This window comes from Ovis aries, chromosome 10, assembly GCF_016772045.2.
Source record: "Ovis aries strain OAR_USU_Benz2616 breed Rambouillet chromosome 10, ARS-UI_Ramb_v3.0, whole genome shotgun sequence".
NCBI lineage: Eukaryota > Metazoa > Chordata > Mammalia > Artiodactyla > Bovidae > Ovis > Ovis aries.
In genome coordinates this window covers 79,677,938-79,704,046 of record NC_056063.1, presented here as the reverse complement: position 1 = coordinate 79,704,046, position 26,109 = coordinate 79,677,938, and positions in this window count along the sequence as shown.

Genomic DNA, 26,109 nt, shown 5'->3' with positions numbered 1-26,109 from the left:
ACTTTCATCAAGAGGCTTTTTAGTTCCTCTTCACTTTCTCCATAAGGGTGGTGTCATCTGCATATCTGAGGTTATTGATATTTCTCCAGGCAATCTTGATTCCAGCTTGGGCTTCTTCCAGCCCAGGATTTCTCACAATGTACACTGCATATAAGTTAAATAAGCAGGATGACAATATACAGCCTTGACGTACTCCTTTTCCTATTTGGAACAAGTCTGTTGTTCCATGTCCAGTTCTAACTGTTGCTTCCTGACCTGCATGTAGACTTCTCAAGAGGCAGGTCAGGTCATATGGCATGACACATCATATGACAGGGACACTTGCTTGATGAAAGTGAAACAGGAGAGTGAAAAAGGTGACTTAAAACTCAACATTCAGAAAACTAAAATCATGATGTCTGGTTCCATCACTTCATGGCAAATAGGTGGGGAAACAGTGACAGACTTTATTTTGGAGGGGCTTCAAAACACTGCAGATGGTGACTGCAACCATGAAATTAAAAGATGCATGCTCCTTGGAAGAAAAGCTATGACCTACCAAGACAGCTTATTAAAAATCAGAGACGTTACTTTGCCAACAAAGGTCCATCTAGTCAAAGCTATGGGTTTTCCAGTAGTAGTGCATGGTTGTAAGTGAGAGTGAATGTGAAATTGCTCAGTCATGTCTGACTCTTTGTGACCCCATGGACTGTAGGCTATTAGACTACTCCATCCATGGGATTCTCCAGCCAAGAATATTGGAGTGGGTTGCCATTTCCTTCTCTAGTGGATGTAAGAGTTGTACTATAAAGCTGGGTGCTGAAGAATTTATGCTTTTGAATTGTAGTGTTGGAGAAGACTCTTAAGAGTCCCTTGGACTGCAAGGAGATCCAACCAGTCCATCCTAAAGGAAATCATTCCTGAATATTCATTGGAAGCACTGATGCTGAAGCTGTAACTCCAATACTTTGGCCACCTGATGGGAAGAACTGACTCACTGGAAAAGACCCTGATGCTGGGAAAGATTGAAGGCAGGAGGAGAAGGGGTCAACAGAGGATGAGATGGTTGGATGGCATCATGGACATGAATTTGAGTAAACTTTGGGAGTTGCCAGTGGACAGGGAGGCCTCGCGTGCTACCGTCCATGGGGTCACAAAGAATTGGACATGACTGAGTGACTGAACTGATGACATGTATTCCTGTTTGTTTGTATGTATGTATGTATGTCTGGAAATATTTTGACATAAATATTTCATAAAATTACATGACTTCTAGATATACCATCACTTGCTTATTGCAGTTTTCTGAAGTTTGGATCTTAAATGGTCAAGGACTAATTATAATCATCCTAAGATTTGGATGATGAGTATCACTCAGAAGCCCAGCCTGGTATGAAACAACCATGGCGATATGGCTGTGGTCCTGGGGTTTGGGAGCAGATGCCCATGTTGATTGCCTCTCCATCTCTGAATGCAATTCATAGAGCCGACACTTTGATTTAGAATATGTTGAAGTTCTGAGCTCTTCTCAGTAACAGCCCAGGCAAATCATGCTCTGCTGCACTGTCTTTGAAGTTCCGTTACTTTCCTCCCAGCCTTTTGTTCAAAGGTCTACAACAGCTATCTCTAATGGCAAAAAGTGATCATAGTTCAATACCAAAATCTCCTTCAGCAAAGACACAGATCTTCAGCTTGAATTTTGTCAGTGATTTTGTTGTATTGCCAGGTGAAGCTATACCTGAAATGAATCTTTTGTGAGTCTAACAAAGCAGTCAATCTGAGTACTGCAGTGGGTTCCCAGTAAGATGAAGAAGAAAAGTGTGGTTAAGACAGCTTTCTCTTTAATTGACCACATATTCCTTCAGAGACCATTTTGCACAACTTAACTCTAAAAGTGCCCTTGTGCTTCTGAACTGTAAACCACCAACATTATTCGAAACAGAAAATCCAATCAAACACAATTGGCAAAACATTGCTAGTTTCCTAAGCAGCTAACTGGATGTATTTGTCTCATGTTCATCTTCCTTGTCTCTGTTACAACTTATTTGATTTATACATATATTAAGTTGGGCCAAATCTAGAAATCAAAAGATATAAAAATCATGTCAGTTTGGGCAGTGGATCTCTTCCCACAGATGCTCTTTAATGTCCATCAATGTTATTGAATCTTAAAGAGGCTTATAATGCAACAGGCAATGTGAGATTACTTAACTTGTATTTTCTATTTTAATTCCCAGAAAAATACCTCTAAGGTTTTATCCAACAGTATCTATAAGGTGGCCTTCCCTGGTTCCTCAACTGGTTAAGAAGCTGCCTGCCAATGCAGAAGATGCAAGATGTGTAGGTTCTACATCTGGGCAGGAAGACCCCCTGGAGAAGGAAATGGCAACCCACTTCAGTATTCTTGCCTGGAAAATCCCATGGGCAGAGGAGCCTGGTGGGCTACAGTCCATGTGGTTGTAACTCATGTCCATGGGGACACAACTGAGCATGCACACACATACATCCACACATCCAAAAGATACTACTATGGGGAATTTCCTCTGGAATGAATTGAGGTTTAGAGAGGTTAGATAACATGACAGGAATTGTTGTTGTTTAGCCACTAAGTCGCGTCTAACTCTTTTGCGACCCCATGGACTGGCCCACCAGGCTCCTCTGTCCATGGGATTTGCCAGACAAGAATGTTAGAGTGCACTACAATTTCCTACTCCAAGTGATATTCATGACAGAGTGATCAAACCCACATGTCCAGCATTGGTAGGCAGAGTCATTACCACTGAGCGAGCCTCCAGGGAAGCCCTTACCGGGAATTACATCACTGTAAAATACAACATTGTCAGGATATAGACTAAGGCACCCTGAACCAGACTTGTCACCTCTACATTGGATTTCTTCCATTTAAAAAGACTTATATTTTCATTCATTGATCTCGCCATTCTCTTTACAGGAATGTGATTTCTAAGCCATTTTCCCTTATTAGATTCCTACTTAAATTCAAAGACCAGCTAAAACAAACATATCAATAATTTTTGTGGCAGACATTGACTGTTTTTTTTTTTATCACTTTGTGAATACCTTTTCACTAATTGTCAATCAACATAGGAAATATCTATGTTGGAAGGGTTAAATTAGGAAATTGGGATTAACATACATAAAATAGGTGAGTAATAAGGACTTACTGTCTAGCACAGGGAATTCTATTGAATATTCTATAACAACCTCTATGGAAAGGAAATCTGAAAAGAATGCATATACATATATAAGGGCTTCCCTGTGGCTCAGCTGGTAAAGAATCCACCTACAATGCAGGAGACCTGGGTTTGATCCCTGGGTTGGGAAGATCCCCTGGAGAAGGGAAAGGTTACTCACTCCAGTATTCTGGTCTGGAGAATTCCATGGACACGACTGAGAGACTTTCACTTTCACTTTCAAATATATAGATATATATATATACACACATATATATGTATATATAACTCATACATCTAAAACTAATACAACACTGTAAATCAACTATACTACAACAAACTTTTTTTTAAAAAAAATCTATGTTCTCATTTTTTAGTTCACCATTAAACATTGCTCAGCACTGCTATCTTCTTAGTCCCTTTAGGCTAATCCTCACCAGTGGAAAGTGGGTGAAATGATGGAATCCAGTTTCATGCCTGATGCCAGAGATTTCCTCTCTAGCAATTCATCTTCTCTTCTTTCACCTCTTGGCTAGAAGCACAGATCCCAGTGAAGGTCACCAAGACACTGAAAATGACAGAAGGCATCTGTGTCCTCGTTTCAGGACACCTGAGTGTGAACATCACCACTGGATTTTTCATGAGTTTGTATTAATAATACACACTCGTTGTCTTAAGAAGCCCTTGAGATATATTTGCTCTTGGAGTTGGTCATTATAGAAACTGTCTAACCCACCATTTAACATGTGCTAATTACTTTCAGTTTACAACGTGCTTTACAGAAAATATATTCTAACATTATATCAGTCACATGACACATGTATAATTAGTTGCTATTTTGGGCCGAATTGTATCCTCCCCCAAAATGGAAATGTTGAAGCCCTAAGCCCTAGTATGTTAAAACACAACTGTTTGAAGATAAACTTTTTAAAGAGATAATTGACTCAGTGGTAAAAAATCTGCCTGCCAATGCAGGAGATATGGTTTCAATCCCTGGGTCAGGAAGATCCCTTGGAGATGGAAATGCATGCCCACTCCAGTATTCCTGCCTGGAAAATTACATGGACAGAGGAGTCTGGTAGGCTGTAGTCTGTGGGGTTGCAAGAGTAGACACCACTTGGCAACTAAACAATGAGATCATTGGGGAGAGCTCTAACTCCGTATGACTTTTCTTAAATAAGAAAAGGACATAGGTAGACACAGAGGAAGGAGTACGTGAAGACATAGGGAGGAGATGATGGCCATCTTGAACACAAGGACAGAAAAGAATCAATGCTGCTCATAGTCTGATCTTGGACACTCAGCCTCCAGAATTGTGAGACAAGGACGTTCTGTTGGTTAAGTCATATAGTCTGTGTGCTGCTTTGCTAGCACAGCCTTAAAAAACTAACACAGTTGCTATTTAGATAAATGAAGTTTAGAGGGAAAAAGAACTTTATAAATGACAAAATGGCAGCAGGATCAGGAGGCAAGGTCCTTTCTTGAGATGCAACGTGGAAAATCTTTCTTATTCTTTCTGATCTTTCCCAATAACTATGCATGTTTTTACTGTTCCCTCACTATATTTTCAGCTCATAGTGGGGAAAGATTTAATTCTAAATCTTCCCTTCCCTAGTAGAATCTGGAATCTGGAACCTAGCAGAATCATGGAGTTGAAAAGTGTTTAATAAACATTGCATTTAAAACATAGCACAAGAAGGTAAATACTATATTAAAGGAATTTCAAAAACCAATGATAAAAGTTATTTGTGTCATAATAAAAGTAGATGAACAGCATGGTTTAACTGTCTATAAAGATACTTTAAGTGAAAGTTGCTCAGTCATGTCCAATTCTGCAACCCCATGGATTATACAGTTCATGGAATTTTCCAGGCCAGAATTCTGGAGTGGGTATCCTTTCCCTTCTCCAGGGGATCTTCCCAACCCAGGGATCGAACCCAGGTCTCCCACGTTGCCGGTGAATTCTTTACCATCTGATCCACAAGGGAAGCCCAAAGATACTTTAGTTTGATTGTAAAAAAAAAAATTGCATACATACATCTCTTCCATAGGCTCCTCGATGGCTCAGCAGGTAAAGAACTCACCTGCAATGCAGGAGATGCAGGAGACAAGAATTTGATCCCTCAGTTGGGAAGATACCCTGGAAGAGAAAAAGGCAACCCACCCCAGTATTTTTGCCAGGGAAATCCCTTTGACTGAGGAGCCTGGTGGGCTACAGTCCCTGGGATTGCAAAGAATCAGACACGACTGAGTAACTGAGCATATCTTTTCAACAATGTGATTTCTTTTTCTTTCATATATTTTTCAAACTTTTCAATGAAAAATTTCCTGCAAACCTTTTAAGATAAATGTATAGACTGAGTCTTCACTGTTTGCAACTCACATACATATATCCTTAAAATACTATCTTTTCTCTTTTTAATAACCCTGGGAATTGACATTATTCTAGATATTCATAGTCCCATATGTAAATACAAACTTCATGCTTATCCTTCTGCTTCTTTGTGTATGATATAAAAAGCTCTATTCAAATATTTATTTGCCTACTTACCTTTATTCATTTGTGCCTCCTCTTTGCCTGATAATATCCCACTAAAATGTCTTAGGCATAATTTCTTAAAATTGTGATTGTCATGGTAACTACCAGCAGCCATGTACCAGTACCTCTGGCAGGTTCCTTTAAAATACTCAGAACTGAAATAGCAAAATAAGGATGTAAAAAACATCATACTGAAACACATTAATAAAAAATAATAGATTTGTAAAGCCTAACATTCCTGTTTGACACTTGGAGCATTGTTAGCTTGCAAGACATAAAAAAACTAAATAAAAATATATGCGTGGTGAAATAAATTAGATTTCAAAAACATCATTTTTAATAAAGGCTTTTAACTGCCTCAGTCTGGAAATAGTCTGCAATCTGGTTGATAAATATGCGGCAAATGACAAATTAATATGTGTTGGCCCTCATCAACAACAGAGACAAATGTTATTATAATGTTTTGGACTCTGCTCAGTTTTGGCTGTCTGGGGAAGCGCTGAAAAAGTGCAGAGAATATGCAATTGAGAGGGATGAAGCTGCCCTCTATGTGAAGAGTGTGTGTGCTGCACCACATAGGAACAAGTGAAACTGTGTAAGATTTACACAGAAACGGAGACTGTATTCTGCAGGATTTATTCAAACTCTTTAACTATTGGGAGAAAAAAATTTATGGGATTGCAGTCCCAGTACCACCTCTAAAATGTTAGTGGAACTAGAAATAGTTTCCCCAATAGATTATATATTTCCAGAAGTTAAATGGTTAACTTAACTTCTAAAGCTTTAAATTTGTCATTTAAAGTTTAACAAAATAAAAAATGCAGAATAATTTTATATAATTAGACATTAAACATATACTTTAAATTAAACTACATGCTCTATACTTGATTTTAAATTAAACATACACTTTAAACATTCCTGCTAGATTATATAAACACACAATAACACATCAAAGATTTTTCTTATACTCAGGATATTTTCATAAAGTGAATGGGTTAGTGAGTTTCAGATTGTGTAACTTCAAGAGTCTAGAAATGTAGATTAGCCTTAAGTTGCTAGTAATAAATATTGGTATTTTTATTGCTTTTTTAATTTGTATTATCCATCTCTTATATTTAGATCATTAAGAAATGTTTACTAGGACTTTATATGAAAACTACTTCACAGTAACAATTAATGATTGTGAAGCTATAAATACATTTCAGTCCAGGATTTGTCTTCTAATAGTTAAATTATCTTGGACAAGAATGGAAAAATTAGTAGTATTAAGTAACAGACTTTGTCAAATAATTAAAGAAAATATGCATGCAAAACATTTATCTCAATAAAATACACATAGTAAATAATAAATACTATGTATTTTTATTATTAAGATTGCTATGATGTAATTTTCTGTCTCTGAGATTGGAACAACATTATAATGACAGTATGCTTTCCATTACTATGGTCTTGTCTGCCCTCCACCTCAATATATCAAAGCAATAGCGGTCAGTATATTGTGCCACAAATATTAAATTGTGTTTGACCCCTACCATATTCAATTCTGATTTTCACCTAATATGAGATCACTACCACATATGCTTCCAGGTTCGCTTTCTCCCTTTCTGCTTAAAAATTGCTCTGGGAGTTTGGGAATTGAGTTTGTTCAGGCTTAGAGAAAGCCTAAAGCTAGTAATATTCTACAAGTGCATAGCTGTGTGTAAATACCATTACAACAAATTTTAAAACTTTCCCTGTATAACAAAGATTTCCAAATTCTTGCCAATGGCACTTTTGATATGAGCTATAGTCTAACTTCTAGTGCATGGAAACATTTAGGGGAACTTTAGGAAGTATTTGTTTACTGGATAAGAACACAACCTGTGGTTCATTACAAAATTTTTACTGAGCATTTGCTTTGTGGTTCATATAAAATGTATAACTTGTGAAATACATTTTAAAGGGCATGAGAGAGAATTGTAGTGCCCATGATGATTTCAAACAATATATAGCTAAGCCTTAGATTAGAGCAATGGGACTTCCCTGGTAGCTCAGAGGTTAAAGTGTCTGCCTCCAACGCAGGAGAGCTGGGTTCGATCCCTGGGTCCGATCCCTGGGTCGGGAAGATCCCCTGGAGAAGGAAATGGCAACCCACTCCAGTATTCTTGCCTGGAGAATCCCATGGACGAAGGAGCCTGGTAGGCTACAGTCCATGGGGTCGCAAAGAGTCCGACAAGACTGAGCGACTTCACCTTCACCTAGATTAGAGCAAAATTGTGCTGTGCTTGCTCAGTCATTAAGGCGTGTCTGACTCTTTGTGACCCCCTGAACTGTAGCCCTCCAGGCTCCTCTGTCCAAGGGATTTTCCAGGCAAGAATGCTGGAGTGGGGAGCCATTTCCTTCTCCAGGGGATCTTCTGGACCCAGGGATTGAACCTACATCTCTTGCATCTCCTGCATTGGCAGGTAGGTCCTTTACCACTAGCACTATACAGCTAATATGGCTGGAATTTTTCATACTCCAAGATTTATTATTGCTGATATATGGCTTTGAACACACATCATAAGAATACAGAAATAAAAATACCGTTGATTTTAAGAAATATTTTTTTTAATTTAAAAAAATCTCAGAGATCAGACTAAATCAATGCCTTGAACATTTCACAGAATAGGAAAAAACCCGTGGATTATCATTGGCAATACTAAGGAAAAGGTTATGTTAAAGTCTATGAAGCAAAACACAGATAATATTATGTCTAGCAAGGACATACACTGTCTTAGTAAGTAAGTCGGAGAAGGCAATGGCACCCCACTCCAATATTCTTGCCTGGAAAATCCCATGGATGGAGGAGCCTGGTGGGCTGCAGTCCATGGGGTCGCTAAGAGTCTGACACTACTGAGCGACTTCACTTTTATGCATTGGAGAAGGAAATGGCAACCCACCCCAGTGTTCTTGCCTGGAGAATTCCAGGGACTGGGGAGCCTGGTGGGCTGCCGTCTATGGGGTTGCACAGAGTCGGACATGACTGAAGCGACTTAGCAGCAGCAGCAGCAGCAGTAACTGAGTAATTTGGAGAGTATAGCAGTAAAATTTTAAAAACCAAGCAGCCAAACTTCATGTTTGTGTAAAATAGGTGGTTGTCTTATCGCTTAGAAGGTAAAAAATCCATCTGCAATGCAGGAGACCCAGGTTCAATCCCTTGGTTGGGAAGATCCACTGGGGGAGGATAGAGCAACACGCTCCAGTAGTTTTACCTGGTGAGTCCCATGGATGAAGGAGTTTGGTTGCTTACAGTCCATTGGGTTACAAAGAATTGGACACAGCTGAGTGAATAACACTTCCACACACTTCACAGGCAGAACCAATGAACTGAATTTTAAAATCTTGGAATATGTAGAGAACTGAGGAAAATTTAATGTGAGGTAAGAATCTGTCCTACAAGTTAAGGTGAGAACATTTTAACTAATAAAATATAAGGAAAATGTGTGCTTTCAAACAAACATTTCTATATTGTGAGAAATTAAGAATGAATGTTTGTTTTTAATTCATCAGTTATATTTCTTAGTAAATAAAGTATATGAGATAATTGATAGCTTTAACAAACATTGACTAAAGTATTCCTTTCTATGATTTGAAAATTCAATCTTATCATATAATGCTGCTGCTGCTAAGTCACTTCAGTCGTGTCCGACTCTGTGTGACCCCATAGATGGCAGCCTACCAGGCTCCCCCGTCCCTGGGATTCTCCAGGCAAGAACACTGGAGTGGGTTGCCATTTCCTTCTCCAATGCATGAAAGTGAAAAGTGAAAGTGAAGTCGCTCAGTCGTGTTGGACTCTTACCGACCCCGTGGACTGCAGCCTACCAGGCTCCTCCGTCCATGGGATTCTCCAGGCAAGAGTACTGGAGTGGGGTGCCATATTGCCTTCACATTCCAATAATTTCTGTGTCTTATATAGAATCTGTACTCTCTTTCATTAATCTGTTAATATCAAAATAAAGAGTCTGTAAATACCCATTATTTTAAAAAAAGTTATCCAATTCTTTCATATAGCTGTTGATAAAAACAGCACCTTAAATTTATGGGGAAAACCTAGATTTCAGATTGGTTTCAAATTTCAATTTGTAGCTTGACTTGAGAATTTTCACTTCTACTATATTTTATATCACTCTTATTTTATACAATAAATGTTCCGATTATACCAGACTTCCCTAGTGTCCTTACTAAATTTTTATTGATTTTTACTATATTGTCTTTGAATGTTTCTGCTTAAGATTATTTCTTATTTTTCCATATTTTCTTGCAGTTACAAATCAATGCATTGCTTACTTAATTGTCCATTTGGTTATCACTAAAAAGAGTAGACAGCTTATATAGTAGTCTTGAAAAAACAACAACAGTGTTTTAAGTTCAGTTTTTGTTCTAAGAATTGATAATTGGTAGTCTTGGAATCTGGCAGTTGAAAATTCTTGTATATGCCTCTCTAATACTTATGATACTATATATTTCTTATATGTATTCTTCCTTTCTCTGATTTCATGCTTTAAAACAGTTCTGGTAAAAGAAAAACTAGTAATGACAATGTAGACATCCTTGATTTCTATGTAGAAGATTTGAATTGGAGTACCATTTAAAATATTGACTGTTTTTTTCGGGTAGCTAACTGTTGTATGATTGTTGTATGATGTTGTGATTCCATTGCTTAGAAGAGTAGCATGAAGGGGTAATACATTTAATCTTTATTTTCAGTATAAGAACACATATTTATGAAGTGTTTATTCAGTGTTGAGCGTGGTTAAAGATTTTTTTTGAATGCAATGAATTATAGTGATAGATTATCTAATGTTTACCTTTTTGCAATGAAATTTATTAAATTATCCTAAATTTTAAACACTAATAATGATGGTATTTTATTATTGACATGCGTTTATATGTATGATTAAATACATTTATTTGCATTTATTTCCTTATTATCTTCTATAATTTTCTCACACTGACTTCTGAATTCCCTGAAAGGATTAGAGACTCCTATACCAACTGGGCTAAAGACTTGCTTTAAAAACAACCAGTTTCGGCCTCTTTTTCTTCCCGGTCTCACTGACTCTTAGTCTCGCTACTAGTGTCTCCTGTGATGGCCTCTAAAATCTATTGCTTCCTTTTAATCCTTGTCCTGAGCCTGCTTCTGATGGGACTGAAACGAAAGAATCAAGGATCCACAGAGAAGAGTAAGAAAGTGAAGGTGGATACATGGGAATCTTAATCATTTTGAAAGGAAATATCATCCAAATCATGCCAGTCCCAAAGAAAGGCAATGCCTAAGAATGCTCAAACCACTGCATAATTGCACTCATCTCACACGCTAGTAAAGCAATGCTCAAAATTCACCAGGCCAGGCTTCAACAGTATGTGAACCGTGAACTTCCAGATGTCTAAGCTGGATTTAGAAAAGACAGAGGAACCAGAGATCAAATTGCCAACATCCGCTGGATGATTGAAAAAGCAAGAGAGTTCCAGAAAAACATCTACTTCTGCTTTATTGACTATGCCAAAACCTTTGACTGTGTGGATCACAACAAATTGTGGAAAATTCTTGAAGAGACAGAAATACCAGACCACCTGACCTGCCTCCTGAGAAGTCTGTATGCAGGTCAAGAAGCAACAGTTAGAACCAGACATGGATCATCAGACTGGTTCCAAATTGAGAAAGGAATACATCAAGGCTGTATATTGTCACACTGTTTATTTAACTTATATGCAGAGTACATATGAGAAACGCTGGCCTGGATGAAGCACAAGCTGGAATCAAGATTGCTGGGAGAAATATCAATAACCTCAGATATGCAAATAATACCAACCTTATGGCTGAAAACTAAGAACTAAAGAGACTCGATGAAAGTGAAAGAGGAAAGTGAAAAACTTGTCTTAAAGCTCAACATTCAGAAAACAAAGATCATGGCATCCGGTCCCATCACTTCCTGGCAAATAGATGGGGAAACAGTGGATGCAGTTATAGACTTTATTTTCTTGGGCTCCAAAATCACTGCAGACGGTGACTGCAGCCATGAAATTAAAAGACACTTGCTTCTTGGAGGAAAAGCTTTGGCCAAACTAGACAGTATATTAAAAAGCAATGACCTTTGCCAACAAAGGTCCGTCTAGTCAAAGCTATGGTTTTTCCAGTAGTCATGTATGGATGTGAGAGTTAGACTATAAAGAAAGCTGAGTGTCAAAGAACTGATGCATTTGAACTGTGGTGTTGGAGAAGACTCTTGAGAGTCCCTTGAATAGAAAGGAGATCCAACCAGTCCATCCAAAAGGAAATCATTTCTGAATATTCATTGGAAGGACTGATGCTGAAGCTGAAACTCTAATACTTTGGCCACCTGATGCGAAGAGCTGACTCATTTGAATTATACAGAGTGAAGTAAGCCAGAAAGAAAAACACCAATATAGTATACTAACACATATATATGGAATTTAGGAAGATGGCAATGACGACCTTGTATGCAAGACAGGAAAAAAGACACAGATGTGTATAACGGACTTTTGGACTCAGAGGGAGAGGGAGAGGGTGGGATGATTTGGGAGAATGGGAGTTCTAACATGTATAATATCATGTAAGAATTGAATCGCCAGTCCATGTCTGACGTAGGGTGCAGCATGCTTGGGGCTGGTGCATGGGGATGACCCAGAGAGATGTTGTGGGGAGGGAGGTGGGAGGGGGGTTCATGTTTGGGAACGCATGTAAGAATTAAAGATTTTAAAATTTAAAAAAAAAAAGAATGAATACAGACAGTTCACAGGAAAAAAAAACAACAGCATAAGGGAAATGAGATGAACTTCATGATGAAATAGTATCATGGTAGAATTCATGTAAAAATGCATAAATTAATTATAATTACAATAGCTAAAATAAAATAGAAATTATTTTAAAAAAAATAAAAAATAAAACTTAAAAAAAAAAATGAAAAGACCTGAGGCTGGGAAAGATTGAAGACAGGAGGAGAAGGGGACGACAGAGGACATGGTTGGATGGCATCACCGATTCAATGGACATGAATTTGAGTATGTTTCTGGAGTTGTTGATGGACAGGGAAGCCTGATGTCCTGTAGTCCATGGGGTCACAAAGAGTCAGACACGACTGGGTGACTAAACTGAACTGAACTGAAGTGATTCCCATAACCACCTTCAATCCACCTGAAGCTATTATAATCCTCCACTGTGGGATTGGGGGCAGGAGGAGAAGGGGACGACAGAGGATGAGATGGCTGGATGGCATCACTGACTCGATGGACGTGAATCTGAGTGAACTCCGGGAGTTGGTGATGGACAGGGAGGCCTGGCGTGCTGCGATTCATGGGGTCGCAAAGAGTCGGACACGGCTGAGTGACTGAACTGAACTGAACTATGCTCTATTATGGTTACCTGCTTTCTAGCTCAAATTCCTTCTCACGTCACACCCTGAAAATATATATTTTTGACATTGAATATCTTTCTATTGGGCTTCTCAGGTGGCACTAGAGGCAAAGGACTAGCCTGCTAATGCAGGAAGCAGTCCCTGGGTCAGGATGACCACATGGAGAAGGAAATGACAACCTACACCAGTATTCTTGACCAGAGAACCCTATGGACAGAGGAGCTTGATGGGCTACAGTCCATAGGGTCGCAAAGAGTTGGACATCACTAACGCAACTGAGCATGCAGACTCCCATGCTTTCTATAAATATTGATTCATTGAGTAAATGATTGGAATTTTCTGAAAATATTTCAAAAACCTGTAAAGTGCCAAAAAAAATCAAAGATTTATCGAAATCATGCAGATATTGGCATACCTATATGATTCTGATATTTTATGAAATATTCACACTGTAGCCACACATCCTCCATTCATTTCTCTTTTATGCTTCAACTTTTATTTTGTCTTGTAATATAGTTGATTTACAATATTGTGTTAATTTCAGTTGAATAGCCAAGTGATTCAGTCACATATATGCATATATCCACTTGTTTTCAGCTTCTTTTTCCCATGTAGTTAGTTCCAGACTCTCAAGTATAGTTCCCTGTGCTATACAGTAGGTCCTTGAGTCTCTTTTTTATATATGGTAGTGTGTATATGTTAATCCCAAACTCTTAATCTATCCCACCTCCACTTTTCCCCTTTGGTAACCATAACTCCATTCATTTCTTATGTGCTTGGGTCTCCTAGTTGTGTTCCTGGATTCTTTAACTGGATCAAAGCCTTTCTTCCAAGACTTCAAAACATTTCTAAAGCAGAGTTTAATTATAAAGAATAAAAGTTTTATGAAATGATTATGTCATAAGATAATTCTAGAAAAAATACTTTCATCACTCTTCTATCCTTGAAGGCAAGTAGTCAGGCAACGCAGTGACTTTCTTGCTCTGTAACTCCAGGCTGGTCTTGGCATTGGTCAGTTTCTCCCCGCTGGGATTACTGGGAGGTCTCAGTGAGATCAAAGGTCCCCAGTACGCTCACTGCTGCAACATAGGTCTACATTCAAGTTCAACTTTTCTTTTTACTCTTCCCTTCTTGATACTAAATGTTTGTGATCAGTTCACAAGATCTTAGGGTGAATACTAAATCATAGCTGTTAATTTCTAAGAGAGGATTTGTTCAACAACCGCAAAAAGCAGTAGCAAAACTGGTTTAAATATAAGTTAGCTTGGTGGGGAGACACCTACATTTTGGACTATATATTCCATAGAGAAATTGTTTGTCAAGCTAACGTGCAAATGAACTCACTCTCCTATTTATACTAGGAAACTGTATATATGTATTAGCAGACAGTCTTTGCACTCATCCCATGCAATCTTAAAACCATTACCCCTCATATATCATATGCTAGCCCTGCACTTTGGCTCAAGGCCAGAAGAGTGAAAAAAGAATACATTTCATGAAGAGCACCCTGATGGTGGTGGTTCCACTCCGTGGAGAAATGAACACAGTAGAAAAACATCTTTTGCTGCAGTTATTTCAATTGAATAAGCACAATTTTGACATGAATCCATTAAAAAACTACTTTAGTTCTGGGAAACTGAGTATTAGAAATATGATGAGCATATTGGAAGAAGTTCAAAATTGAACATCAGGAGTAATTAAGGGAATGGAGAGATTGATTTATGAGAAAAGATTAAAAGAGCTCAATCTGTTTAGCTTGGCTAACAGACAACTAAGTAGGGGATATGGTAATTGTTTACAAGTGCTTACAAGGATGCAAATATCAAGGCTGGAGCAGAAATGCTCAGGCTGAGATCAGAAAGCCTGAGTCACTCCAAGTTAATAAAGAGAAAATTTAGGTTGACTGCCATCCAAAATGTGGTGATAGTAAAGGCCTTTCAGCAGGAATTGTCTCTTAGGGAAAATGGAAAAACAAACTCTTTGGGATATTTAAATGTGAGACAGCCTTTGTGAATCTATGGCTTCTGTACGTTTATGAGCAGCGATATTTGAAAAGTACTGAAATTGCATTGTTATATGCCCTGAGATGTTCAAATGAACCAGAGTGCTTCAGAGAAATATTTTGTAAAGATGAAACTTGAATACAATATGTGTAGAGAGACATTATTATTATTTAAAAGAAGTAGAGTATTCTCTACTTTTTTTTTTAACATTTTTCTTTATCCCAAACAATCAGGATTTGGTAGAGTAGTACAGCCAATTTCTTTCAAATTAATATGTATTAATTAAAATATAATAGTGTATTATCACATTTTTTATACATAAACATGTAATTCCTAAAAACATATTCACATAATATTGTTAGTGTTATTAATGTACCAATGTATTTTTAAATCTAGTAGAAATTTTAAAAATTTATAGCAGTTCATATATATTTTTAAAGTTTGGTTTATAGAAAACAATTTGATGAGTATTATGCTATTTAAATGACTCACAGAAACATATGTAGTGATTATGTGATTTGAATATAAAACCAATCATAATAATCACTCAGAAGCAAAATAACTATTGCATTACTAGAGATCATATATATTTATTTACATATATGCATATTATATGTCACACTTCTTTCTTTCCCACACCTGTAAAGAATGTAATTTTATTTATTTCTCTATAAAGCTAGCACAGTGGTACAACTGTTTTTATTTCTTATAGTCTTCATTGTGTTAGGTTTTGTAGGAAATAAAGTAACTGGAAGGTATCAGTTTTATTCTTTGTGCTTTTTATTATTATTAATAAAAATTAGAGTTAAATATGTATGCAAGTTTAGGGAGCAACTGAAATGAAATACGAATTCACTTTCTGGTATAGATTGGCTTTTAAATGGATGATTTCATGACAAATGTTTCACTTATGCACAATGAGCTCTTCAGTGATTGACCTTTGAGTTTATCTGCAATCTTTAATTTGAACTAACAATTTATTTCACGTTATCCATTGCCTAAAGATTCATTGTACCTCTGAATGAATATATGTGCTATTTATAGGTTGCTCAGAGAAACTTGAGGAATTTACATATACACACACATGCACATGTGCCCCCACACAACTTTACACAAGCAAGCACACACAGCCATGCACACACACCCAAGCACATACACAACTATGCATGCATACATATAGAGGCATACAAAGCACAAATATATGGAAACCTACAAACACAAATCCACACATTAATGCGCACAATCTAGTCTGAACCCTGGCTATCTTTCAAATTATTTTCTCCCCAATTGAAAACACACTACCTTTCAAAATAGAAACAGAATACGGGAGTATATTTGTGCGTGTGATTTGCAAAAGAATTGAAAGTAAATGAAGCGGTTTGTGTGATACAGAAAACCATCCCTTTTGGAAAGCTGTGCATAGAATCATCCCAATTTTATATAAAGGGGCTTCCCTTGATAACTCAGTTGATAAAGAATCCTCCTGCAATGCAGGAGACCCCAGTGTGATTCCTGGGTTGGGAAGATCGCTGGAGAAGGGATAGGCTCTCCACTCCAGTATTCTTGGGCTTCCCTTGTGGCTCAGCTGGTAAAGAATCTGCCTGTGATGGAGACCTGGGTTCAGTCCCTGGGTTGGGAAGATCCCCTGGAGAAGGGAAAGGCTACCCACTCCAGTATTCTGACCTGGAAAATTCCATGGGCTGTATAGTCCTTAGGGTTGCAAAGAGTCACAAATTTTATATAAAATAAATCATAATTCAGGTTCTAAGTTGTTACATTACCATAGAAAACACATTACTGATCTTTTGAGTCCTCACATTGCTTATAGTAGACATGAGTACATTTATCTAAATATCAAATTATATAGATATATTTATCATAGATGAATGTATTAAACAGCACAAAGCAAAAAGAGCATATATAATGACAAAATTAAAACATATATGTGCTTGACATATGCCAAACATAATATTTATTTTATTTTATAATATTTTGACATATGCCAAACATAAGGATTTCCCTGGTGGCTCAGACGCTAAAGTGTCTGCCTACAATGTGGGAGACTGGGGTTTGATCCCTGGGTCGGGAAGATCCTTTGGAGAAGGAAATGGCAACCCACTCCAGTATTCTTGCCTGGATAATCCCATGGAAGGAGGAGCCTGACAGTCTATAGTCCATGGGGTTGCAAAGAGTCAGACACGACTGAGTGATTAAACTATATAAACTATATAAACATAATATTTTACAGTAGGAAAGAGCGAGGACTAGCAGAATTTGTAAATGTAAATGAAGACCTGTAGAGTTTCATTTTCTCATAAACTACAGATACTTCACTTATTTGCATGCATTAAAATGAGTATTTAACATATTCATAATTTTGCCAGGCCATCTGATCTCACTTTGTACATATCCCTGGGCACCTCTTCCAATAGTGTTACACAAAAATCTTGTCTCTACAATTAAGGATGTATTTTTGAAGTATCACCATTACTCTATTGAAGCTAATACTGCCATCATGTCCAATCAAAGCTTGATTTATGTCAGATTATGTGTGCACCATCATGCTTTCTAAAAGATTCTGGAATCCCTCTGGATTAATTGATCTTCATGGGTGGAAAATAAAGAGTGCTCTTTTTATTCCAAGAGAGAAAGGTTTTAGCTCTAAATCTGAGCATAATTGTTGGACTAAAATTAGAACACTGTTTAATTTCCATCTATTGTTTCCAAGAATCTATAATTTTTTAAAGATGAAAATGATCTCTCCTAGAATAGAGTTACCCCCTGAGTATTACAGAAAGTCTAAAATCACTGCTTTGAAGGCAAATGTCCTAGGATTTTACACTAGTTATGACAATTGCTGAGTCATAGTGAAAGAGGCAGAAATGTCTACAAATTACTCTGAGTTGCCTGGATCAAGAGCCAACGGGATCTAGGAACTTCCACCTTCTCCCAGCATAAGGATGAGCACCCAAAGCCAAGTTCCTACAAGATTAAGACTTCAATCGTCTGCCAGAGTTGGGTGTGTGGTTCTAATGAACTGCACGTTTCCCAAGTGCTGGAAGACTGCTTTCTGAGATAATACAAGTGAATAGCTTCCCTGAAAATATGCGCTGTCTACCAGTGAAATGGTCCTTTCAAATTCTGCTTGGCAGGTCGCTCCCATGCTTGTCTTGTAAGCACAGAAAGCAACGGCGGGTCATATCCAGCAGAGTGTCATGGTTTGAGTGTCCCTCTCCATGGGTAAGTGGAAACAGTGATAGATTTTATTTTCTTGGGCTGCAAAATCACTGTGGACGATGACTCCAGCCATGAAATTAGAAGACGCCTGCTCCTTGCAAGGAAAGTTTTGACAAACTTAGAAATTAAAAAGTAGGGATATCGCTTTGCTGACAAAGGTCCGTATAGCCAAAGCTATAGCTCTTTTAGTAGTCACGTACAAACATGAGAACTGGACCATTAAGAAGGCTGAATGCCAAAGAATTGACGCTTTCAAACTGTGGTGCTGGAGAAGACTCTCGATAGTCCCTTGGACAGCAAGGAGATCAAAACAGTCAATCCTAAAGGAAATCAACCCTGAATATTCAGTGGAAGGACTGATGCTGAAGCCGAAGCTCCAGTACTTTGGCCACCTGATGTGAAGAGCAGACTTTTTGGAAAAGATCTTGATGCTGGAAAACATTGATGGCAAAAGGAGAAAGAAGGGAGCTGCAGAGAATGAGATGGTTAGATAACATTACTAGCTCGATGGACATGAGTTTGAGCAAACTCCAGGAGACAGTGAAGGACAGTGAAACCTGGCATATTGCAGTCAATAGGGTCGCAGAGAAGGGACACGACTTAGTGACTGAACAACAGCAGTTCTGAGGGTAAAATGAGAGGTGAGGCAAAGACATGTGCTTTGTCTTCTCTTGCTGGCCCTTATCTTGTTAAGTTTCTAATGAAGCTCATTTTGTAATCCATACCACGTGGCATCGTAGAAATTTTTCCAAATTATTTTGCTGATTACTACAAGAAGGTCATCAGCAATCACAAAAAGTAATATTTCATAACAAATATATGTGAAAGAGGTATGGTTGAGAAAACATCACTGGGGTAAAAGTCCATTCTGTAAGCTGGAATGTGGGCCTGCTATGCAGAAGAATGATGAATGTTATAAGTGGATATATCCACTTGCTATTTTATGATTTGATTAAGAAAATACACACATCTCCTTCATCTTCCCCTTCAGGTTAGAGTGACACCTATTATTCCTCAAGGAGGAAATGTTTGCTCGAATGCAACCTGCAAATGTAATTGATTCCAATTACCTGCGAGGCCAGAACTGGGTCACATGGCCAAATGAATCAACATAGGAGTCTGAGAAATATGAATTTGATTTGTTATTGTCTATTGTGAAAGGGAGCATGTGATGCAGACATAGACATAACTTTTGTTGCTGGTCACCACTGTTCTCTTCTTATACTAATATTTTAAGTGGATTTCTGGAGGAAATAGCAATAAATTCACAGGTTTATTCTTTGTTTAATCAGAGTCACGGATCTAAAAACTCTTCTTGAGATATATCATACCTGCATTTTACAGTTGGGGTCTGAGGATACTGACAGTAATTCCAGCAGCAGTTGAAGCTATATATTCATCATATGAAGCAGTATTTCTCTTCCAAGAACCACTGTGCAAAGATTACGTAAGAGATGTCCTGATTTCTTCACAGTCATGCATATTCTAGAATACTTCCAATCTCATCGCCATGCTGGACCAATATCAAAAACGTTATAGGTGTTCACGGTCCAAACCAACATGATTCCTTAGGTGACCTCAAGTGAGATTCTCTCTGGGATCTATGCCTTCCTTGGACCGCAGCATTACTGGGAATCCTGGAAGACTCATACTTCAGACCCATCTTTGGGCTTCCCTCATAGCTCAGTTGGTAAAGAATCTGCCTTCAATGCGGGAGACCCTGGTTCAATTCCTGGGTTGGCAAGATCTGCTGGAAAAAGGACAGGCTACCCACTCCAGTATTCTTGGGCTTCCCTTGTGGCTCAGGTGGTGAAGAATCTGCCTGTAATGCGGGAAACCTGAGTTCAGTTCTTGGGTTGGGAAGATACCCTGGAGAGGGGAAAGGCTACCCACTCTAGAATTTTGGCCAGGAGAATTCCATGGACTGTACGTGTAGTCCATGGAGTCACAAAGAGTCGGATACAACTGAGCGACTTTCCCTTTCACTTTTCAGGAAGTCATCCTGTCTGAGTTGAGGTAATTTATCAAGGGGAGTGTCACCAAATTGAGAACGGATTATTGATACAAGGGAACCCACTGACTCTGACATATTTCAATGTCCACATAAATCTCTTCCTATCAGCTCTGACTTCTTGAGTTCTCGCATTTTTGAAGCAAGAAAATAGCACTCACTTGCTTCTTCAATCTGTTCTAATTCCAGAATTATCAGCATTCATAGGATCAATATACTTCTTCAGACTAATTTGCTTCATCTTACTGCAAAATGGCTTTTACTGGGTGCGACCGTGGAATAATATTACTAACCCTGATCTCTTTCTCTTTTTCTCTTTTTCAGATTTACTGAGATATAATTGACACTTGCAAACTGTGTATGTTTAAGATGTACATGTGATGTTTTGATACACGTATATTTTTTTGAAACATTTACCACACTATGTAATTAAGATATCCATTAACTAGCATCCATACATTTTATGTGTGTGTGAACAATTAAAATCTACTCTCCTAGTGTATTTCAAGTACATAATACGGAATTTGTAATTGCAGTCACCATGCCGTAAATTGGATCTGGATAACTTACTGACCTGGAGCAACTAAAACTGGCACCCCCTTTGACCAATCTTTCTACACTCCCACTTCCCTGACTCTTGGCAATGATCATTTCACTCTCTGCTCACACTGATTACTCAGTACCTTATATCAAGCAGATTCAGCATGTGCTCAGTCGCTCAGTCATGTCTGGCTCTTTGTGACCCCATGGATTGTAGCCTACCAGGCTCCTCTGCCCATGGAATTTTCCAGGCAAGAAGCTGGGGGTGCCATTTTCTGCTCCAGGGGATCTTCCCAACCCAGGGATGTTCGATCCTGAGTCTTTTGTGTCTCCTGCATCATCGGCAGACAGATTCTTGGAATTCCGTATATACTTTTGGATTTGTCTAATTTGTTGGCTGTAAAGAAATTAGAACTATAATTGTGAAGCAAAACTACTGGGACACAGAAACATTTTGCAATGTTTTAGTTCGATAGTACAGGAAACCTGATGACAAGACAAAGAGAAGTAAGAGCAAGGAGAGATGTGAATCCATGAATGTGCTTTCCCTATTCCACAAGCTCTAACCAACATTGAGCTATGGAAGAAGACAGCTCGAAAAAGACATTGCATTTCGAAACAGATTTGTATGGGTGTCCTTACATCACCCTGTGAGTGATACTGGACACATAATTTCACCTTTCTGAGCCTCCTATCTTACTGGCCTCTCTGAGATTTTGAGCTAACGCACACAAAAGAGGTTCGTAAACCAAGCTTTCATACATCTGTAAAGTATTATAATACACTTTGGAGTTATTTCAACCTGCCAAGATGATATCGTGCCTTCCTATCCTACTTTCCCTCAAGGATTAAAGGAAAATAATTTCTCCTCTTTCACCAAGATTCAAGAAATATACCAGAAAGAAAAAGTGAAGAAAGAAAAATTAAAAAAAGAATAGTAAATGCACATTTGCTGGGGAAAAGGCTAAAATGCAAGAAAGATAAACCACTTTGGATTATTGCTTCTGCTCTTGGAGGGTGAGAATAAGGTCAGAGATTTAAAAACCTTGGCCAAGGCTTCCTCAGGGACTGACAGAGCAGCCAAACTCTCACATCTGGTTAAGTTCAGTGGCTCATGTGGCTGCAGCGGAGTGACAAGTTTTCAAAACTATGAAATAGAAATGAAGCTGTTACTGCGAAGTCTGGATAATCGCATGTGGATTATCCGTTTGCTGATTCTATTCTGTTGACATGAACAGTGTCACAGTTTACACTGGGCCAGCGGGAGCTAGCGAGGGCGAAAAAAAGGAACTTTTAAGTCTATTAATTGCTTCCTTTCTCAGAGAAGGTATATACACCAAGGCAGACTTCTTCTAACTCAGACAGACTGACTGCATTAGGACGAAGGAAAACAAGGGGAATTCATAGTGTAAAACGTGCTGCGTGGAAGCTAACAAGCGGGTGACAGAGACTGGATATTCAGATCTGTAAAACACATTGTATGAAAGCATGGTGATCCCTTTCATATTAATTAACTAGGTATTATTCTCCTATACGAAGTGAATATGTAACTGGCTCGAGCAATTAAAACAGAGCTTTCAGCATGTGACTTTCCAATAGGATGTGGGTGGTCTTAGCAAGTATGGGAAAGAATACACTTTCAGAGGGAAACGGCTAACAAAGAAAGTAATTCTGACTTGTCATGATAAAATTAGTATCAGCAGCAGATGATTATTCAGTGGCAAATACAAACAACTACTGGGCATCCAGACCTTGTCATCAACCACACAGAGACTGCAATCTATTCTCAGGGAGAAAATGGTGTTTGGTGGTGGTGGCAGCTTTCCTGGTGGCTCGGATGGTAAAGAATGTGATTGCAATGCAGAAAGCCTGAGTTCAATCCCTAGGTTGGGAAGATCCCCTGGAGAAGAAAATGGCTAGCCCACTCCAGTATTCTTGCCTGCGAAAGCCCATGGACAGAGGATCGTGGTGGGCTACAGTCCGCTGGGTCTCAAAGAGCCAAACATGACTGAAGCCACTGAGCATGCCGCACAATGATGGTTTTGACTGTCCGATGTTCACTTTTTCACCTTCTGGTGAAGAACTCTCCAAGATTTCCTTCGTAAGACCAAACATTCCTGTTCTGATTTGCATTTTTTTCTTCAAGGATTGACCCGAAGACTTCTCACAGTGGACCTGATGGAGGTCAGTCATTCAGAAAGCTCATCCTGTGAGCAAGAGGATGTGCTTGTGGAGCTGTGCCAGGCACAGTCAACGAAGTAACACGGGATGTTTATCGGTGACTCTGAAAGCCAACCTCATGCTTTTAAAAAGTGAACGTGAAAGTGAAGTCGCTCAGTCATGTCTGATTCTTTGCGACCCATGGACTGTAGCCCACCAAGCCTCTCCGTCCATGGGATTCTCTAGGAAAGAATGCTGGAGTGGGTTGCCACTTCCTTCTCCAGGGGATCTTCTCGACCCAGGGATCGAACCTAGGTCTCCCACATTGCAGGCAGACACTTTAACCTCGGCTCCACCAAGGAAGCCCTTAAATACAAGAATACAGTCTCTCAGAAAACCTCCCATATAGACACAGAACTTCAGATCTAAGGACTAACATCGAAGATTTAAAGGAAGGAAAGGAAGCCAGGTTGAAAGAAGGGGGAGGAGGCGGGAGAGGGGGGCGAAAGGGGTGGCCTTACAGACGTCTCCTGCCACCTACAGATACCCAGGCTTTATGCGACTTTTCCCTGGGCCTCCAGAGAAGGGAGGACTGGAACTCAGCCCTACAGGAAATCAGACCAGACCAGAACCAGAATTCAGGTTCTCTGCCAAGAGGAGGTGATCAGTCTCCAATCCTCAGCTCAGGCCCTTCAACCATATTCCTGAGTCCAGGACCAGGGGACTAGATAAACAGGGAAGGATAGGAAGGGTTAAGGAGAGGAAAGAGAGAGGGAAGGGCAGCACCTGAAGGAAATGCTCACTCTTACCTTGGACATTAAGAGGACAGGACCTGAGATCAAGGAATTTGCACAGTCATGTGGCTACTTTGGGGAGGACAATCTGAAGATGACATTGAAGCGGACAAAGGCAAATATAGAGGACTGTAAAATAAGACCTTAAATCCAAATGGTAAAATTGAAAGTTCTAAAATAAACTAAACTAATAGTCTCAATGAAATTATTTAAATAAAGGAGATATAGTGTATTTTTTTCATTTTTATTAGGTTCTTTGGTTTTTCTTTAGCAACATTTATAAATATCTCTATGATGTCACTTAGAAATATACATGTAACAGGAGTGTTCAGTTGGCTGTGTTTATAGAAAATGGTTTCTACTTCTATCTCTACCACGAACTTGAGGCAATGATGGAAACTTTTTAAATCTTTCTTTATGTAGGATTCTTTCCTCTCTTCCTATTTTTCCTTTTCTTTGCCCTTTTCTCTTTTTTTAATAACCATTTTTTGATGCAATTACAAAGGACTGGGAACTGAGATTTCAAGTATAAAAGAGAATACACTTTCCGATCTTGAAGGGCTTACAGAAGAGTAAAAGTGACATACAAATAGACGATTCAATAGAGTCATGTTACCAGTGCTACAGAGTCTTCAGTCTTATAAAGTGCTGTGGGAGCTCAGAGCATCATTACATAAGAGAGTCTGTCTATTGAATCAGAGGAGCTCTGGAGGACTGTGATAATTACAATGGTTTGTTCCCCCAGTCCAAAATGTATCTACTTCCTTTCCTATTCTTGTAACACATATGTCTTTCTTGTGGGATGTTCAGTCCAACCTCATTTAGTTCAGGTGGGATTGCCCACCTCCCCTCCATTCCCAATCTATGTGATTTTTACCTGTGTTGAATTTGAGAAATATATGACAGACACAACTACCATAAGAAAGTGAATTCAAGTTCTTTAGATAACAGACAATCTGAAAATACAAAATATAGGCATTGCCAGCAACTGAAAATGTAAAAGAAACTATCAGATGTGTAAGAACAGAGAGATGCTATGAAAAAATAAATAGAATTTATAGAAATTAAAAAAATAGAAGCTAATAATAAAATTGGTCAAGCAAAGGAGTAAGAATGCCACAGACAATTCTGAAAATGAATTAAAAAGACGAAGTCAAAAATAAAGAGCATCCTATGTCATCAGAGAATTGCAGATTAAAACAGAGAGACCCCTGCATGACTATTAGAGCAGCCAAAATCTGAAACACTGACAACACCACATCCCGGCAAGAATGGGGAATAACCGGAAATTTCACACATTGTTGGCGGGAATGCAAAATGGTACAACTTTGGGAGGTGGTTTGGCAGTTTGCTAAAAACTAAATTTATTCTTATCATCTAGTGACATCACCTTAAATTACTGGAACTTTTATATCTGTAAGAAAATTATAGATGTATATTTACAGCAGGTGTTTTCATTATTGCCAGGTTGGGAAGCAACTAAAATGTCCTCTGGGAGGTGAATGAATTGATAAATGAATTGATAAGTGAATTGATAAGTGAATAGATAAATGAATTGGTATATCCTGGCAATGACATTTCCATCAAGAACTAAAAAGAATTGAACTATTACATCATCGAAAGGCCTGGATAAAGCTTAAATGTGTATTACTAAGTGAAAAATGCCAATCTGAAAAGACTGCATGTTATATGATTCCAAATACATAAACTTCTGGGAAAGATAGAACTGTGTGGACATATCAGTGGCTTCCAGGAGGTCTGGGGGGAGAGGGATGAATAGATGAAGCACACAGCTCCTTAGGACAGCGACATTTTCTGTAAGATACGCACTGGTGGAGACATGTCCCTACATATTAGTCAGTACCCATGGAATGTACAACTCTAGGAGTGAATCCTATGTAAACTATGGACTTTGAGTGACAATGATGTGTCAATAGTTTCACCTTTTGTAACAAATGGACTACTTTGGTGTGGGATGTTGACAGTGCTGAAGTTTATGCCAGCAAAATTGAGCTGAAAGTACACAGAATTCCCACACGGCCCCTGGACCCACACTCATAGACTTCAGCTCAAGTTTGCCATGTAGGTAAAACTGCTCTGAAAAATAAAACTTTGTTTTATTTTCAATAGGGAGGAAGAGAAGAAATATAGGGGAGAGATAGAGAGCTTTTTTCAGTGCTCCAATACTTTGGCCACCTGATGCAAAGAACCAACTTATTCACTGGAAAAGACCCGGATGCTGGGAAAGATTGAAGGCA